Source organism: Aythya ferina, assembly GCF_964211825.1.
Source record: "Aythya ferina genome assembly, chromosome: 7".
NCBI lineage: Eukaryota > Metazoa > Chordata > Aves > Anseriformes > Anatidae > Aythya > Aythya ferina.
Genome location: NC_140302.1, coordinates 32251641 through 32266767, shown reverse-complemented (window position 1 = coordinate 32266767; position 15127 = coordinate 32251641). Strand labels below are relative to the sequence as shown.

Here is a 15127-nt window from a genome sequence, read left to right as displayed (position 1 = left end):
AGAAACTGTATTTGCCTTTCCACTCTCCTGAAACACTCCTATCCTCCAGAACCTTTCAAAAGTAGTTATCTCAATTGTTTATAGTTAACTGATGCAGAAAGTGTTAAAATACTGCCCTTTTTGGTGTCATACACTGATAGCTTTCATTTTCATTGGCTAAGTCAACATTTTCATTAGTCATCTTTTTAGTATTAAAATGCATAGAAAGTGAATTCTTAATCTTTGCTGGTAGTTGTATCTTCCTTTGCAACTCAACCTGTATGATCTTTGTGTGTTTGTATTATTCTTTCTGTCAGTTGCTCCTAGTCATCAGGTCTCATTTTCTTTTGCCTGTTTTTTTCATCTTCTATTAATGGACAATAAAGTATTTATTCCTATTTCTTAATATATATTATATATATCTATACACATTATATATATTAACATCCCTATTTCTTTTGCCAGGAGCTTAAAAATATTTATTGAGGAAATCAGCAAATCATCTTATCTTTAGCCCAGTTATTTTCTTTTCAACACTGCCTGTTGCTGGTTACTCACAACCACTTACTTATCACTATATCATATTCATACTACATCCTATCCTACCCAAATTAACACATAATTTCACAAGTGATACTCCATCAAACATTACAGCAGAGAACAGTTCAATTTATTGCAGGTTTGTTTGTTTGTTTTTAGATCATCAGTGACCCTAACAAAGGAAAATATGAGAAAAAGTCTGACAATCTACTCTTTATTGAGTTAAATAGACTTTTTTTTTCTTTTTTCCTATTTTACATCTTCATTTAAGCTACTATGATTATGTTTCCAAATATCTGTCTTCTGTATAATTTAAACCAAAGGGCTTGTTAGGGCATAATCTCTTTCCCTTCAAATTCTTTAAAAATATTTACATTGCATTTTTTAGTTTTGTGCTTCATTATGCACTCCTAAACAGATCTTCCTTACTATCACAGTTTGTGATTTTGGGGGCACTACTTCAAATCTAATTACAGTAAATTCTTGACATTTTATCCAGGATAGTTCCTGATGATTTCCTCACTCCCATCACCTGTCTTCTCTTTGCCCACATGCGCAGTGTCGTTATCACTATCACTACTGAGTCATCAACCTTTGCAGAGGCAAATTGCTAAGAACCATCTGTGTCCCTTCCCTGCAAAACAGCAGCCGAGCTCCTTTCTCCTTGTTTCCTATTTATTCTAAAAAATATTCCAATGTATTTCCATACCCTTTACATGGCCTATCCCAGCTAGATATTTGATAATTCCCATTTTAGCTTTAATCTCTTTTGCCTATAACACGTCTGTGTGTGGCCCAAATGCATAGACTAAAAAAAAAACCACACAATACCAAAACATTCTGCTAGTTAACTGTAATGCTCTTTTCTTCTTTCACAGCCTCTGGTTATGGATTTATTAAAAATAAATGGGAACTTGTCATATACATTACCAATTTGGTTGATGCTTGGGGGGAGATTAACCAGAGAAAGCATTATTTATTTATTTATTTATTTTCAGAATAAATAAAAATTAATGCAAGACAAAATGGTGTTTGTTTCAAATTGCTATATTGGCAGAAAGACTTTTAGACAGCTAAGACAGAAAAAGTCAGAGAACAATCATCTTGAAATTGCCCTGACACTAATAAGGGTTATGAGCTTCACTGGATTAAGAATATCCTGGCAATTTTCACACAACATAATGTCACTGCTTCAATAAAGTATTTTGTTTTGTTTCTTTTTCAAAATAAATATTTTGTGTTAATTTATTTTAGGAATGTAAAACATACCATATAAATAATTCAGTTTTCAGAATCCAGTATTCAGTTTAAATTATTGTCCTTTTCATGCATGCCAAGTGACATGATTAAAAATATAGGAGCTACCTACACTCACAGGACACTAGAGGAAACTACTGCAGAATATATTTTTCACATTTACTAGCTCTTAGCAAGATGATTAACACTGAGAACAAGATGAGTGTTACCGGAAAAGCATTATTTTCCCTGGTCTTTTCCATTGTGCCTGTTGTGGAAGGTTCTTGGCTGGACTGCACTGATTGTCATTCAGTCTTGGCTGTACAGTCAAAGGGGACTGAGTTCAAAACTCTGACCTCAGCACCACAATCTGAAAGAAGTAATAAGAAAAATGCCATCTGCTAATCACCTCATCCTCTCTCAATTGCACAATTTCTAATTACCTAGAGTGCTTGTTGTCTTCACCTTGCTTTTGCATGCAGCTGGCATGCTCAATGTTTAAATATACTCTCCTAGAAATATAATCTTTGGTACTGCCCTCCCTGACACCAGGCTTGATCAGCATCTTAATACAACAGTAAAGCAGTGACTCAGTTCAATGCCCAGAAAAAAAAGGGTGGAGCCATGAATCGACAACTTTGTGTATGATCTACCATGTTGACCACTTCCTTTTGCCTAGTGAAACAGATGACAAAAGCTTCCATTGATTCCCATATGGCAGATCAAACCCAGGAACAGAGATAAAAGGTGCTTTGTTACTTCTCCATATATCAAGAGAATGAATTTGGCTCGCTGCTTTGTTCTGGGGGCTCTGTACCACTAGAGAATTCACAAATGTCTCAAAATTCACAAACGTTTCCTTTAGGTCTTGTATTTTCCATGCAGGGGAAAAAAAAAAAAATCAATGTGATTTTTCACAACTTGTTTTAAAGTCATCTTTCTTAGGAAATCAAGTATTTCCTCCTTTGCAAGTAGTTTTTTTTTGTTTTGTTTTGCTTTGTTTTGTTTACATCAGAAAAGAACCTTTATGCAGCTCTGAGAGTCTTTTTCACATGAATGTCTCACCATCTGACTGTGCAGTTCATTTGACATCATTTAATGCTTGTTAAGCAATGGCACTATTTTAGATGCTTTTGTGTTATTGTGTATTTGTTTGCTGGCCAATAGAGCTATATCTTGAAATATAACAGGTTTTATTACTTTAATATTACAGTTAAGAAATGAGAAAGAGAAATAAATTAATAGAAATTCTAGCTAATTAACACAATATTTCATTGCCAATGGCAAGAGGGTTGGCAAAATATGGGCCAATAGCGTATTTTAAGGAGCTGACATTTCAAATTTCAAGAAAAAAAAAAAAGTTGAGATTTGTAATTTCAGTACTTAGCATTCCACTAATGAATACGCTGCTAGATACAGTAATGAAGTAAATCATTACCCAACTGCACCTATTGAACTTTCCCCACAGCAGAAGTTGGCAGCAATGTCTCATTGCTAAATGCCAACCTCTAGTACACAGAGCGACCCATAAGCTTAATTGTACATTGCAGTCTTCATTTCATCATCAGTTTAGCTCAATGGATCTATCAGCTAAGATCCAGGGCTATTATTATTTTATTATTACGTTGGGTTATTATTACAGTTAATTACACTTGTAAACATTTAGTCATTGATAATATCACAAACTTAGAAAAACTCAGATCGATACCCACTTGAGGGATCAGAATTCAGCTACAGGTCCAGAAAAAAAAAAAATAATAATTAATTTTCTGCTGTAAAATTTCTGCACAATGAAAGGCAGGATCGTAAATACTTTGCAATGGGTACATGTTGAGAAAGTGTATTCAAGTTTTTGCACTCATCTTCTGTGTTATAAAATACAATTCTTCCCATATCTGCAATATTTGCTGACTCTCTAATGCCACATCCACAAGCCTATGTATAGGAAGAACTGGATAATGACCCAGTTCTGGTATTGACTGAAGCTTTAAAGACATTGCTTTTCTGGTTATTTGTGAGGTTCTGTTTGATGTTGGCTTATTTGTGAGGTTTTGTTTGATGTTATTGAGTTAGTTTGAGTATGTTATAAGTAAATTTTGCTGGGTGGCACAATCTGCCCTAGAAATATCAATAATGTAATAGCTGCAGTGAAAAACAGCACATTATTTTTCCTGTACTTGTAAAGTAGACAAATAATTTTATATGCTCTAGTTGAATATAAATTATAGATTAAAATGTCTCTTTTATTTACAGAAATATTTACAAGAACAGACCACACACTGAGAATGGGAAATGTTCTGGCCACATCTCTTCCAGTAAAAAACTGTTTACAGTACATTTGTTTCTTGATTTGCCCAGCTGCTAGCCAGGTACCTCTAATCTGCTGGTTCCTTTTTAGGGACTAATAGGCTTTTCTAGTGAGAAACCTCTAATGATAGTCAGCCAGATTCTCCCTTTCTCCAATTTATCCGATGACAACTTGATCTAAATTGAAGCAAAAATTGCAGTGCCACAAGCTGCCCAGCATTCTTCTATTCAGTGCAGAATTAGTCACACATTAAACCTGCAAAACAATAATTTTCCCTTATGAAGTTTGGCTTTAGTAAGTAGTTTGCCAAGACATATATGCAAAAACCAAGGCATTGTTTGTGTGAATGCTCCTCTGATGGAATGCATTGCTTGGAGAATATTGTTGTTTTTTTTAGAACGGGATATCTAACAGTTAATATTATTAAATTTAAACAATTCTTCAAACTAATGGGATACCTTTTCCTTGGCTCTATGTACTTGCACAGCAAGACATCATTCTCACTGCAATTGATATTATTTATCATTTGCACTGAGACTTGGGAGTTGCAGTTCCAGGCTGTGCTGTACAAAACAGTGTACAGGCAAAGAACAAAAAAGGTCCCAGGTAAAGCTGTAAACAAATGAAACAAAAAGGGGGAACAAGAACAGAATAAAAGATTTATAATGGTTTATCCAATGTCATGCAGCAAGTCAAATGAAATTATGTGAAAGATGCTGGTTTTTGCTTCTCACTCTTGTTTCTCTGTCAACACTATGCTGCTTTTCCCACAATTTCCACAATGTCACTTTGTTTTTTTTTCCAGGTTAACATCCACGACTTACAGAAAATTTGTATTGCCTTTCATCTTTCTTCATACCTATACACTGGGAAATATGAGATTCATAAACAGACCAAGGGATGTGAAAATAGCTGCAATGAGTATGCAGGTAAATTACTTTTAAGAACAAGCTTGTCCAAAACTTTGGGGACAGAAAACAGTCCAGATTTATGCCAGTTAATGATTTTGACGCTCACTGTTTCAGAATTGTGAATTATGTATAATGCCAAGTCACTTAAACATAGGCATGTGCTCTGTTTCTCCAATGGAATACAGTAGTAAGACAATAGTGTTTGCCTGCATCTGTCTAACTTTTTCTTAGATACCTCAGATAACAGAAACTCCATGACTCCCCCACACAATCTACTGCAGAATTTCACTTGCCTTAGTCTTAGAAAATTTTCTCAATATCTAACTACCACTATCCACCTATGCTATTGAAACTGCAATAGAGGTTTTCATTTCCACTGTCAGATGTGAGTGTAAGACCCCAGAAGTCTTGCAGCAAGGTACCATGGCATCGTTAGTCTGTTGAAGAAAAAGATGGCAAAAAAAGATTTTGCTTATGTTGATCTCTCAGATACTCTAATCTGATGCACGGGTCAGGGGGACTACATTTTTAAAATCACCTCTCTCGTTTGCACAGAAAACATTTAAACTAATAAATAATTAATTTCATGGGACCCTCTTGGCAATTTTCATTATAAAATTCATGATTAAATTATATTTCACTTCCCACGAAACAGCAAACCATTAACCAAGGTCGAGCCAAGTTTCAGCTAATCTAGGAGGAAATTTGGTTTATACCTTTTAACTAAAAATATGTTGAACTGAACAAGCGAGACACTGAAATAACAGCAAGTGCAAGCAAGTTAAATTACCTCCAACTCAGACCTCAGCCAACTCAGAAAACATAGAAAAAAACTCGAAGTGCTGACAAGCACAAACTCTTTTTCTTTGGTTTTCGTGATATGTAGACAGTAGCTACATGACCCTTAAGGACTCTTGTAGCAACTTCGCTGAGATGCTGACAGTTGATACTTCCTGGATGAGTTAAGTTGCTCGTTCAAAGGAAACATTAGTCTGTGCTCAATAATTAACGGTTGGGTTCTTAGCTCTTCTTTGAGACCTGAGAAAAATCTTAAAGAATTCACACTCACAGATACCACCTGCCCATCCCAGCTCTGCTGCCTGGAAAATACCTGCCTTCTCTGCTTCGTTTGCAATGGTCAATTCTTAATTCTGAAATTATGGTAAATTTTATAAATAAGCAAAAGAATAACAAGTACCTGCAAATTAATAATGCTGGGGTTTTCACTGCTTTTTCATTTTGTTGTGTCCATCAAAAGAAAAACTGTTATTTTAGTCCAATTGCTCTACTTCATATCATACCTGTTATTAAGTGGTTCAGTTGTCAGAAGGATTTAATCCCTGATCAGTTTTTGTTATCAGATCATGGAGACTGCCAGACAAATGCCTGGCTTTATTTCACTACATTTAATCTTGATGTGTGTCTGCAGTACCAGATGCAATGCACAGGGAAAGAAACAATGCTCCATCTGGGACACCTTGCATTTCAGCTTTGCTGTTATGTTTCATGAGCTAACCACATTTTTCTTTCCTTCTGCTCTCCCAACTGAGTTTTTCACAGTTGTTCTAATTAGTAGTTAGGCTTGTTATTAAACTTAGATTCACATGATTTTAACTTCCCTTAGAGCCTTAGCAAAAGCAATGCGTTAATATCACTCTTCCAGACAGAGAAAATATTACCCTTCATTTGAAAAGCTCTTTAATCTGCTATTTAGACTTTCTTATATTTTCTAGATTGCTCATTACCTGCCTATAAGCATCATCAACTCTTCCCCATACTTCATAACATTGACTGCTTCAGTATTTAGCTATGGCCTTGTCCACTTTAATGAATAGCATGTAGCTATTTTGGTTTGTAAGCTTTAATGAAGCTTGTAAGAAAACATTTATAACCCAAGAAAATGTGCTTTACTCAGGCTGAAACATGCATTAGTGTTTCTTCACCAGGTCTTTATGTTTCTTCCAACTCAATTGCCCAACTTGTTTTTCTCTCTCTTGATCCTACAACTTGCTCTTGAAGTTAACTCCTTCCAACTTACTTCACATGCAACTAATACACTACACCTGTTTGAAGCCACAGACAAGTCTGAATGCAAACACACAACGTCAACCAATTTAGTCCACTTTTTAGAACTGGGTTAATGCACAAACACTACTGGCCTTTGGTGGATCCACTCAGTGAGATGAACAATTTAGATTTAATGTAAAAACAGTTTCTAGATGTAGGAAAAAAAAAAAAAAAAAAAAAAAAAAAAAAAAAGAAAAAAAGAAAGGAAAGAAAAAAAAATTGAAGTTATGGCTGAACACACAGAGAAGATGAGATGAACCTCAGACACATGAGCTGTCCTTACATCAGACTTCTAAAAGCTGCTGCTCCTTCCAGTCTGGATGCATTCATGATGTGGGTGTGATGGTATTTGGAAGATTTAAGAGTATTGTTCCTTGTTCTTAGGATCATTTCCTGAAATGCTAGAGGGTTACGTGAAAGAATTGCTTACCTTCTCTGCCTACTCTTTGATAGAGTTTCTGATTTGCTGGTGTCCCTTTAACTTTATACGATATAAATTACTCACCTTAAACAGGGCCTAAATAGCCACAGAGAAATCCATTTAATCTTCAATTTGCATTTAATTTAATACTTTCAGATTAATGAGGCTATAAAACCACAAAGGCTATAAGAGCCATTTTCCTTGCACTCTCTCTTATGCCTTGTGTTGTAACTTAGCTTAAGCTCCGTTTAGGTAGCTTGTGAAGGTATCTCCCCATTTCCTCAATAAACATGCCTGGCATCTAATCCAGCGCCCTGTGCTGTGACTGGAATTGTAATGTCCAGGCAGGTAGTTGTGGCCTCACTGAGCTCTGAAATAAATCAGGCACAGGTAACAGCTTTTCTGTCATACTGGCATAAGCCAAAAATTTCTAAGTCCCCAAATGCTGACAGCCATAATTTGTTCTTCAGAATTTGGAGGAAAAGTGTCACAGAGTACAGCTTTCCCTCAGGAGCCACAGCACAGCCACCACTAGTGAAGAGCCTCAGAAATCAAACTTCCCATTTCAGATGCTACTTTCTGAAAGAGGAGAAAGGATGCTGATGTTTGAACTCCAGGGAGATGGGAAAATTTACTTCCAACTCACTGCTTATTACAAGTGCCAAAAAATGGCAGTTGTGTTAGGGATTCAGATGTCTAGGCACCATACATCGTGGTGATAATTCTTTCAGCCTAGAGGTCTGGAATTCATAACAGCATGAGAAAAAAAAAAAAAGTGAACAAACTGGCAGCACTACAGTAAGCTTAGATCAAAACTACATTTGTGTTAAGAGCAAAGCCGAGGTCTGCCTTAAGAATCTTTGCCCAATGCTTAGTCCTCTGCATCATTTTTTCCTTTAAAAGGAAAAACACTAATTTGAAAGATTTCACAAACCTTTCTCTACAACTGCCTGTATCATTTTTTTAGCTTGCCTCTCCCTGCACCTTTTTTTCTTTTTTTTAAAAAAAAAAAAAAAAAAAAAAAAAATCTTTGGAACCTCGTACTTGGAATCACTAAAAGAAGGAAAGTAAAATTAGTTCTGAAAGAGTAGACAGCAAGGTGAGAAAAAAGGTGGGCTGCATGGGATGATTATGGACTCATGGAACATGAGAAATGAGTCACTGATCATGAAACTGAGTGAGCATAAAGGAATGAGGAAAAACAAAGGGGAGAAAAATTATTTTAAAATGTTAGTATGTTAACTAAAACCTCTTGAAAAGCATTACTTTAAAATAAACTAATTAATGATATTATCAAATTAAGTGTGATTACATAGCAGTGTAATTTTTAAGATTTTTTTTCCCCCACACACAAGTACAGTCTTTAGATGATCATATACCAGTAAGAAAATTACCACCGGCAAAATTCCCAGAGGAACATGAAATTATTACTGATTAACAAAATTCAGATTGCTACTGGCAATGGTACAGACTGAGCACGGGAAATACAGTGATTACAGATTCATCTTTCAAAAAGTTCCTTATAGTGCCTTATATTGCCTCAGATCCTCTGTATAAATTGTCTGCTACTTTTTTTTTTTTTTTTTTTTTTTTTTATAATGTCGAGCTTTGGGATTTTTTGGTGGTCAATAGAAAAGGGAATGCACAAGAAAGTTGCTACAAGCAGTAGCCTGGTGGTTAGCATGCTCCCCAAGAAAATGAGCATTTGTTTGATGAGCTCTGCTCCAAGGGAGGTCAGGCACCCCAAGTAGCAGTGATCTTTCTTTTATTCTTCTCCTTACCCAACAGCTGGGTTTCAAAAACAAATCAGTGTTTGATGAAAGGTCCAAGGGTATCATTACATTAAGACTGCTTAGATCCAGGCTACAACTGTCCAGACATCATCACCTGAGGTTCCCACAAAACTCTGAGTGGCATAACCAGTGCCTGCCTGCTTACATTTGGATACTTGTGAACCTGTAGCTTTGCTAAATGCTCAAGCCTGTTGGGAAAAAGAAACATCACTGAGCAGAAGGCTCCTAACTCTGGGCTGAGCCTCATAAAATAGGATTTCCATTAATTTAATCATCTGTAAAAGATGCTGTCCACTCTTACTGTTTAGAGTATTTCTCTTACAAGCTAACAGAGATGGACACCCTCAGAGGACATTACAGCCCACTAAAGTCCAAAGCCTTTTCTAGGATAGAGAGATGTGTCTTCTCGAAGTCCTTACCATTATCTACTGAACACTGATAAATCAAGGTAGGCCAAATACCTCCCTGTTAGAGCATTAAGTTTATTTATACAAGGTGCCTCTCAGCCAAGGAGACATCCTAAATCTGATTTTAGATACCTGCATTCCTCTTTAGATATTTGTCCAGAGAACCTCAGCTTCACACTCCAGCACTCCCTAAACACATGGACATTTTCTTTGCACAGGTGAAATCCAGAAGTAAATGAAATCACATTTGGTAGAATTATCCTCTATCAGTAACAACAAATCTGTTATCATTTGCAGTAACTTCTGCATAAGAGCAGGATTACTCCCCCAGTCAGGACTATGACAATGCAGAGACTTTCACCGCAGGGCTGCCCCATCAGCAGGCAATTAAAGATTTGAGTCTCCTTTCTCCCAAAGGAAAATCAAATACAATAAGCAATGAACAACAAAGTCATGGAAAATGCAGCTTTAATGAATGCCATCAACTAAAAATACATCACACTAATACTAAGCATTGGAAAATCACAATCCTGTTCTGTCATTTCTTGAAACAATCATAAATGCTCATTTATGTCAGCAGGTTATAACTAAAAATGCTCTGTATATTCAAGTATTAAACAGTTTCAAATTTCTCCCTCGGGAATTTTGACCTAGTCCCTTTCATGCAAATTGATTATTTCTTAGCCAATAACAAATGTTAACTTATTTTAAAAGAGAAGGACTACAAGAACAACATCTACTGAAAATAAAGTACTTCTCACTTTTCTCTGTAAGAATAGAGATCCTGCTGAAAAAAGAGATGCGACAGAAACACCCAGTTATGAATAACAAATACCCTGTGAAAGAAAACAGAAATCATCTAAAAGAAAGCTATCTGTAAATAATTCTGAAAATGGTCCAAGATAGTGTGTTGTGGGTTTTCTTCTTCTTCTTGAAGAGAGAGTTGGAAACAGCCTTTCAGCCTTTAAAACCTTTCAGAGCATTGCACTGAGAAATTAGCTTGTTAGGTCAAACTTTTCTCTAAGCTATGTGATAGCAGTGCCACCAGGGACATCATATGAGGCATCTTTTATAACATTTCTATCTTATGGACAAATGTTGCCAACAGGCATTTAAAAACAATTTTAAAGCCAGCAAAGCAGACATTCACTTGAGTATATTTTGGACTATACAGACAAGAAAATAAAGATTTAAACACTTTACTTTTTAAAAATGCATTTAATAAATTGTATTAATAATTTGAAATCAACTAATTTCCTTGTTATTGATGACATAAGATATCTGGAAAAGGATCGATTCATTGTAAATTAGCTAATCAGCTCATTAATTTTCTAAGACAGAGTTTAATTAAAATCAATTACCTGACTCTTACAAATATCTTATATATATATCCGTCATTTGAAATGAATATCCTTAACTTTTGCAATGGAAAGAAAGTGGCTGCAATACATCGTGTGTTTTTTTTTGTTTGTTTGTTTGTTTTTTTTTCAGCAGATACACAGGATATGGTTTTTTGATCACAAATATAAGAGGAAAAAGGTCATCTCTGCATCCTTCTCACATGCTTTTTCATCACTTCATATTTTAGATTGAATTTATTTTTTTCAAGAAAAAATCTTATACGCAAAAGTATAAGACTCCTTCAAATATTCATAGTTCAAGCATCTGTTTTCCTCTGTGATGCTCATCTTGAGTGGAAGAGGTTGCAGCCCAGCCATGCGTCCATACAGAAATAAGGGTGTTAAAGATCACCTTTATTTTTCCCTTGTGTCAATGAACTGGAAGATGAAGAGAGAGGCTTTCAGTGAGGTTATTAAACCTTCAACATGCATTCAGCCCACATTCGCATGGACAAGTTTGCTCCAGGCTTGTAAATAGGGAAGCAAGGTCACAGCAAGGGAAGCAAATCTGCACTCAGTAAAATGTGAGCTGATTACTCACATCGCAGCACAAAAAGGGCAACAGAGACCAGGTTGGTAGTTCTGGGGTCATGCTCTGATCCCTGCCAGCTCTTAGGGCAATGCAGCTCTACGGACACGCTCCTTATCCACAACATGGTTGTGCCAGAAGTGAGCGCTTATAACTTGCTTTGATCTTTCCAGCTCATTGGTATTCAGGAGTGTCAAGGATTACAGGAATAAGATGTTTCTGTTTCAGCTGATCCAAGCAAGTCTGAGACAAAATGCTCAGCCGGAGCTTCCCTCCCTCCTTGTAGCTCAGCAGAGAGGTGACAGGTGAACAGAAGCCAAGAATAGAGCAGTTATGTCCATCGGGCTCTGATACAGGAACACATGGATTAGGAAGAAGTATGGATTTCCCCAAGAAGCAAGCATAAAGCAGTCCAAAAACAAAAACATGGGGGTCCTGGGACAGTCCTACATATTTTTTTTTTTTTTTATTTTAACCAAACTACACTTTGGTTTAGAGTTAACACATTCTTTAGTTTCCTTCAGAACTGTAAGTTGAAAATGTAACTTTATTTGTATACTTTATTTTAAAAGAATAGGAAAATCCCAGAAAATGACACCTTTAGCAGGACACAAACTGCATCCATATATTTCCCATGGAGATAGCTGATTCCTATCTCTGTACTGGGAGCTTTTCTTCCCAAAATGAGGAGCAGGACAAGAAACAGAGAATTGACAAACAGAAAGATTTGAATTTTCCTTCCAAAGCAGCCAGACAAAAGACCTGGAAGCAGTAATTACAAACCTAGCCAGTGAATGGGGAGCAGGGATGGACTAGGTGATTTGTCTTACTTCAAGTAGCAGAGAAGTGGAGAAATTGAATCTCCACTGAGAGAAAGGTAAGAAATTGGTTGCACAGAAGCATTAGCAGCACAGACAAAAAGAACAAGCTGAAGCAGATTTTATTGCTTCACCATATGGAGTTGCCTTGTGCAAAGTGAAGCCTTCCCCAGAAGCAGCCCAAAGGAGCACTCATGGTTGCCCTGGCTCCAGAGACAGCACAAAGCTGCTTTCACTTTTCTGTTTTTGCTTCTCGCTTCCATCCCCTGCTGACACAAGAGTAAAGTTACATACCTGCACTCTCTAGAGCTTCAAACAGATGAAAGGAATAATAAATGACAGTTCTACTTCTACAGCTCATCTACCAGAAAGGTCATCAGGAAGCATCCTTGGGTTTAAATCCTGTCCTGTCCTGCTGCTTCAGGCTAGGTAGCTTCTTGGGCCACTGACGTGGGAGTGATTACTGCTGGTCATTATTTAGCTAGAATTATGCCCAGAAAAGTCTTTGGTGAGGTACTGTTGGAGCCTGATATCTCTGAATCTGCAAGTCTGTTGTTTCTTGTCAGGAACTTGTGGAAAAAGGGTATGGCTCCGTTTGCTCATAGGCTGCTGGTCCCAGGAGCAGGAGAGGACTGCAATGCATGAGGTGCAAACTCAGGAATCAGATCAACAAAGCTCTGATCTCTGACATTCAATGTCATTTCATACCATTTGTAGTAGCAGCTGCCATGTTCAGTGTCCCCGTGGAAGTGCATGGTTCCTGTCTTCACAGCATTCATGCTTTTGACCTGCAGCAGTTACAGAAGGGCGTACTCGCTAATACTGGATAACACACTCATACCTCAAAGACAAAGCATATTTTTCAAAGCAATTTGCTAAAGACACCATCCTGCCTTGGAGTCTCTGTTTGCTTCCTCTGACACTAACATACTCATGGATTCCATATATTTGTTTTATACATCACAGCTAAGGCACAGCAGACATTTCTTACCTTTACTTTTGACTTATTGCTGCTATTGCAGGATATAATGAAAGGCCCTGTATTTATTTCCCAATGTATAGGTTAATTTCAAATTTAAAAAAAAAAAAAAAAAGAAAAAAAAAAGAAAACCTCCACTAAATCCAGTAAAACTATGCCTATTTAAAGGCATGTGTTGTGTTTTTCAATGACTCCATAGGAGACCAGGGTTTCCTTACATTTACTGGCCCAGGTGGTAATAGTTGTCTACTTTCAGACAAGCATGTATTTTTAGCAACTTCTATCTTTATTAAAACCTGATTTCATCCAACAAGAGAACAAAAAATTGATCTTTTATTATTCTGTAACAAAAATAAAAATTAAAAAAAAAAAAAAATCACAGTCCCTTATTTTACGTTAGCATAATTTAAGAGAAAAAGAAGATACTACAGGCAGCACCAATAAGAGCTAACAATAATATTAGTACAAGTCCTCTAGTAATCAGTAAAGTCCATTTCTTCTACAGAAAACACTGCAAGGAAATGGGGGGGGGACAATGATGAAATCCTATATTTGGCTCAAATTCATCAAGATGCTTAGTGAGACTTTTTGATGTACTTTGACTGCTTCTTGCTTACCTAGAGCTGCCCCAAATTAGGCACCTGGGATCAGTTTCCAAGTGCTATCTGCACTCAGATTTTATACAGATTTATGTGCTTACTCAACACACTGAACTAATTTGAACTTAAATTGGCTACTTCTTTCTTCAGAAATAAATCTCACTACATTTCTAGTTTCAAGGCATTTTAGAGGTTATTAAAATATTTTATTCTTTTAGTTGGTTAAAAAACACCCATCCCAAATAAATGGTGTTACTCTGATGTGTAATGAACACAGCAGCGTTCAATGCAATGAACCACCCAGGTCTATAAGCTGATTGTTGCTCTCATCAATTATCTTCTAAATTCGAATTCATAAATCAAAGCCTAATAGGTCTCCCAATACCGCGTATTTAACAAAGATTATACCACACATTAATTATATTTAAATACAAGGGCAAGCTCTGTTGCAACTACTTTTCCATTTATCATAATTTCTGCCAGAGGCTAGAAAATTAATGATAAACCAGCCTGTAAAACTTCCCTAAAACACATTAGGGCATTATCAAGATTCAGGTATAGATTCAGCAAGACAAAGCAGCCTGACCAAGTAGCTCCTAAACACTGCAATTTGCTTTCCTTGCTTGGGAAAGTCATAAGTCTTCCAGGGTTGGTAATGACCCATCATCAGCATGCATTTCCACCTGTGCTGGTGGTACTTTGCTGGTGCTGCCACAAAGAGGTTTTTGGAATCAAACCCTGGCTCAGGTTTGACCTTTACTTGGTCACCAGATTGCCCAAGAGATCAATCATAACCAGGTATCCAACACACTTAGGGCCCAGTCCTTATGTCCTGCAGCAAATTACACGATATTCTGCTAAAAAACAAATGATGCAAAGGAACATCAGGGAAAGAGATTCTCAGGCACCAGCTTTCATTGCACGCCAAGGGTCTCTGCCACAAAGTTCATTAGTGGTACGACCAAAGGACAGGAGACAGCCCCAACTGACCCTTCATATCAAATGCTGAAAATTTTTCATAAGGAAACTTTTGTAAACATTTCAGAAACCAATGGCTCTCATTACTCCAAGTCCATATTTTGCTTTCTTAAACTGACAGAGTACTGCAGGCAGAAAGTGTCTATGCTTTTTACCCCAAGG

At 36.7% G+C, this 15127-nt stretch overlaps 1 long non-coding RNA gene across 2 annotated transcripts in view; it reads right to left on the bottom strand.

Annotated features, from left to right (window-relative positions):
• LOC311439932 overlaps positions 1-15127 on the bottom strand; it is a 135306-nt gene that overhangs the window by 29265 nt on the left and 90914 nt on the right. Inside the window, exon 5 of one of the 2 annotated variants that reach the window (XR_014695082.1) lies at positions 13118-13197. The exons of the other annotated variant lie outside the window; for it this stretch is intronic. This is a non-coding gene — a long non-coding RNA (uncharacterized lncRNA). The remainder of the gene's footprint in view (positions 1-13117; positions 13198-15127) is intronic. 2 annotated transcript variants of the gene reach the window in all.